Source organism: Oncorhynchus masou, unplaced genomic scaffold (genome assembly GCF_036934945.1).
Source record: "Oncorhynchus masou masou isolate Uvic2021 unplaced genomic scaffold, UVic_Omas_1.1 unplaced_scaffold_12244, whole genome shotgun sequence".
Taxonomy (NCBI): Eukaryota; Metazoa; Chordata; class Actinopteri; order Salmoniformes; family Salmonidae; genus Oncorhynchus; species Oncorhynchus masou.
The window spans coordinates 1,766-6,777 of NW_027002045.1; the positions used below are offsets into that span (position 1 = coordinate 1,766).

The window sequence follows — 5,012 nt, forward strand, 5'->3', positions numbered from 1 at the left end:
GCATGCACAGAAACCACTACTAAAGGACACCAATAAGGAGAAGAGACTTGCTTGGGCCAAGAAACACGACCCATATATTGACAGCTGGAAATTTGTCCTTTGATCTGATGAGTCCAAAGGTGAGATTTTTGAGAGTGTTTGCATCAGATGGCCTGGGCCTCCACAAATCAACCGACTCAAACCCAATTGGAGATGGTTTTGGATAGGACGGCAGAGCGAAGGGAAAAGCAAACCAACAAGCCCAGCATATGGGAAGTCCTCCTAAAATTGTCTGAGACTCACCCAAGTTATAGACTGTTTTCTTTGCCACCCCACGGCAAGCGGTACTGGAGTGCCAAGTCTAGGACCAAAAGGCTCCTCAACAGCTTCTACCCCCAAGCCATAAAAATCCCCACTGAACAATTTACATTTAACATCACTGTTGGTTAAGGGCTTGTAAGTAAAGCATTTCACTGTAAAGTCTACACTTGTTGTATTCAGCATTTCATGGTAAAGTCTACACTTGTTGTATTCAGCGCATGTGACAAATAAAGTTTGGTTTGAAGACTGTTGGAAAATAATTCCAGTTGAAGCTGGTTGAGAGAATGCCAAGAGTCTGCAAAGTTGTATTTGTATTAGTCGGTGACAGCCCTAATGGGAACAGATACCAGTGGGCAGATCTATTTTATTTGTTCAAACTCAATTACAGCACTTACTTTGATGAGTCAAATCTGATCTTTCCTTCTCTTCTCCTCCTCTCACAGTTCCACTCAGCCCTGTTGTTTTCCTGCAGTCCACCAGCAGCACAGACAACCTCTTCATACCCAGCAGTAACGTGCTACCAGGAGAGGCACGACACGGGGACTCTGGGAGGGAGGAAGGGCTAGCGTTGTCCTGGTAACCATAAAGAGGGGACACAGACATATCATTATGGATGCTGATGTCACTGTTGTCATAAAGTGCAGAAACCCAGCCCAGACCCCAATAGAGCAAGCTGTATGCTAGACCAGACCAAGCTGTACCATCTGGTGTTTTGATCTGGAGAGACTCTTCTCTGCCTCGTCAGCATCAGAATGTTGTTGAGGCTCCCCAGAGGATCCAGGATAGTCATGTCTCTCTCCTGTGTGAATGAGAACAAACAGATTGCAATAGAAGATCATAAGTTTACAATCACAGAGTCTTACAAGAGGAATGAATACATATCTAAAATAATCAATCAACAAAATGATTTTGCGGCCCGTTTGATATTTTAAGTGGAAAATGCATTGAACATTGAATTTTAAAAGCCTGTTATATTAGACGAGGGGAACTTTAATATAGACCACATGGAGAATGAGAATTCAATACATCGAAATCCCATAACATACGTACCAATGGCAGATTGCTACAGTAATGAACAACATATTCAAGAGTAGATCTTCAGTAGAATGGCCCTTTAAAACCACACATTAGTTAAAGAATTGGGTAGTTTGTGGCCCTGTTTTTAAGACAGTACTCACTGGTGGAAATCGGAACTTCAGTCTCTTCCTCTTTTATTGATGTCCTCCCTTCCTCTTTTACTCCAACGGGTTCTTCCTCTTTCACATTCTCTTCTTCAATGTTATACACCTTCCTCCTTTTTAGATTCTGGTGCTTCTACCTCCTCCTCTTCCACAACCTCTTCCACTCCTTCCTTCACCATTATCATCCTTCTTCTTTCAATGTGATAGCCTCCTCTTCCTCCCTTTTCATCCTGAAAGCTTCTTCCTCTCCTTTCATCAGAGCTTCTTTCTCCGTCGAGTATAATGAGCTCATGCTCCGAGCGATTAGCCTCGTGCAGTACCAATGAAACACATTTGCTAATTTAACAAGCAAATCACGTTTAAATGGACTAGTAGATATGTAAACATAATCATGTTCTAAACACCAAGAGTAATATACACACGATTGGTCTAAAGAGCATCAATGTTTTACGTTCGCTAGCAAACCACCGCGGTGTGTGAATCAGAAGCCCTTTGTCGCTGTTGAGGACGCTTCCAGTTCCGTCCACTAGATTATACGTCACGCAAGAAGCATCACGTGAAAGACTCACATCGCCTCCTACTGACTGTAGTGGGTAACGCAGATTGGAAAAGTATTAATTACAATGTTTATTCTGGCAAGCAATACCATAAGTAGTAATTACAAAACAACCAGATGTTGTTTTCTCTTACTTCTTACAGCCAATACTTTACCCAGGTTGACCTGCCCATTAGGTAGGATTAGGTGGCAGATTGAAGAGGTGTAATATTCGAGCTAAATTGACCAAGGTCTTCACAAATAACACATAATAACACCTCACATAATGCTTCCCAAAATGCAATGAAAACTTCTTCACCCAGGTGGCATATGGGATATTTAGTGAGTGCTGCTGTTGCCACATGAAGCAGTGCTCACTTTGGAAAAGGCTACATGGACAGATATGTCTCTACCTGTGTAGAGCACATGCCCCTTTACCCTTCCTGTCTCTGAAGTGCCCTTTATGGTGGTGGTATAATTTGGGGGCCCATTTTTTCTCATAATTATTCTGAACCCACTGCCTGCAAGTCGTTGTTAAATTAGCCTCAGAAATTTGTATTTTCCTTCAACTTTCTGAAGAGGAAACAGCCCAGAAATGCCCGTCTGAGTGCATCTGTCCACTATGAGTACTATCGACCTGGCCAAGGCTTTCGCTCTGTCAATCACAACACTCTGTCAATCACAACACTATGAGTACTATCGACCTGGCCAAGGCTTTCAACTCTGTCAATCACAACACTATGAGTACTATCGACCTGGCCAAGGCTTTCAACTCTGTCAATCACAACACTATGAGTACTATCGACCTGGCCAAGGCTTTCGACTCTGTCAATCACAACACTATGAGTACTATCGACCTGGCCAAGGCTTTCGACTCTGTCAATCACAACACTATGAGTACTATCGACCTGTCCAAGGCTTTCGACTCTGTCAATCACAACACTATGAGTACTATCGACCTGGCCAAGGCTTTCGACTCTGTCAATCACAACACTATGAGTACTATCGACCTGGCCAAGGCTTTCGACTCTGTCAATCACAACACTATGAGTACTATCGACCTGGCCAAGGCTTTCGACTCTGTCAATCACAACACTATGAGTACTATCGACCTGGCCAAGGCTTTCGACTCTGTCAATCACAACACTATGAGTTTTTATTTATTTATGTTTTCACTCTGTCAATCACAGCACTATTCAACTAGTCAGTCAATCACAACACTAAGAACAAACTCTGCTTCTATTGACCCTGGTCAACTCCGACGATGCTCTGGCTAATTGTGTGCCGCCCTATGGGACTCCCAATCACGGCCGGTTGTGATACAGCCCAGGATCAAACCAGGGTCTGTAGTGACGCTTCACACTGAGATGCAGTGCCTTAGACCACTGGAGCCCTATTAGCGATGATGCTAATGACAACCATCCTCTGTTTTTATTTTTTATTTCACCTTTATTTAACCAGGTTAGGCTAGTTGAGAACAAGTTCTCATTTGCAACTGTGACCTGGCCAAGATAAAGCGCAGCAATTCGACACATACAACAACACAGAGTTACACATGGAATAAACAAAACATACAGTCAATAATACAGTAGAACAACATTTTTAAAAAAGTCTAGTGAAGACCAGTGAAATATACCTGCTGGAGCGTGTGCTACGAGTGGGTGCTGCTATGGTGACCAGTGAGCTGAGATAAGGCGGGGCTTTACCTAGCAGACTTGTAGATAACCTGTAGCCAGTGGATTTGGCAATGAGTATGAAGCGAGGGCCAACCAACGAGAGCGTACAGGTCGCAATGGTGGGTAGTGTATGGGGCTTTGGTGACAAGACGGATGGCACTGTGATAGACTGCATCCAGTTTGTTGAGTAGAGTGTTGGAGGCTATTTTATAGATGACATCACCAAAGTCAAGGATCGGTAGGATGGTCAGTTTTATGAGGGTATGTTTGACAGCATGAGTGAAGGATGCTTTGTTGCGATATAGGAAGCCGATTCTAGATTTAATTTTGGATTGAGATGCTTAATGTGAGTCTGAAGAGAGTTTAGTCTAACCAGACACCCAGGTATTTGTAGTTGTCCACGTATTCTAAGTCAGAGATGCTGGATGATGCTGAGCAGGTGGGCAGTGATCGATTGAATAGCATGCATTTAGTTTTACTTGCATTTAAGAGCAGTTGGAGGCCACTGAAGGAGAGTTGTATGGCATTGAAGCTCGTCTGAAGGTTAGTTAACACAGTGTCCAAGGAGGGGCCAGAAGTGTACAGAATGGTGTGCATGCTCTAAGGTAGAGGTGGATCAGGAGAATCACCAGCAGCAAGAGCAACATCATTGATGTATACAGAAAAGAGAGTCGGCCCGAGAATTGAACCCTATGGCACCCCCATAGAGGCTGTCAGAGGTCCGGACAACAGTCCCTCCGATTTGACACACTGAACTCTATCAGACAAGTAGTTGGTAAACCAGGAGAGGCAATCATTTGAGAAATTGTCTGCCAATAAGAATGTTGTGATTGACAGAGTCGAAAGCCTTGGCCAGGTCAATGAATATGGCTGCACAGTAATGTCTCTTATCGATGGCGGTTATGATGTCGCTTAGAACCTTGAGCGTGGCTGAGGTGCACCCATGACCAGCTCTGAAACCAGATTGCATAGCGGAGGAGTTATGGTGGGATTCAAATGGTCAGTAATCTGTTTGTTAACTTGGCTTTCAAGACCTTTAGAAAGACAGGGTAGTATAGATATAGGTCTGTAGCAGTTTGGGTCTAGAGTCTCACCCCATTTGAAGAAGGGGATGACCGCGGCAGCTTTCCAATCTTTGGTAATCTCAGACGATACGAAAGAGAGTTTGAACTGGCTAGTAATATGGGTTGCAAGAATTTCGGCAGATAATTTTAGAAAGAAAGGGTCCAGATTGTCTAGCCCGGCTGATTTGTAGGGGTCCAGATTTTGCAGCTCTTTCAGAACATGCATGGCTTGCTGTTTGGGGTTTTAGGCTGGGTT

The 5,012-nt window shown here is 43.8% G+C and overlaps 1 long non-coding RNA gene across 1 annotated transcript; it reads right to left on the reverse strand.

The window, feature by feature from the left end:
• Positions 1-738: 738 nt before the first annotated feature.
• On the reverse strand, positions 739-1,518 carry LOC135529973 (uncharacterized). The gene is made up of 3 exons (XR_010453780.1): positions 1,479-1,518; positions 1,002-1,099; positions 739-873 (listed from the first exon to the last, which is right to left on the reverse strand). It is a non-coding gene; the product is annotated as an uncharacterized LOC135529973 (long non-coding RNA).
• Positions 1,519-5,012: the final 3,494 nt, after the last annotated feature.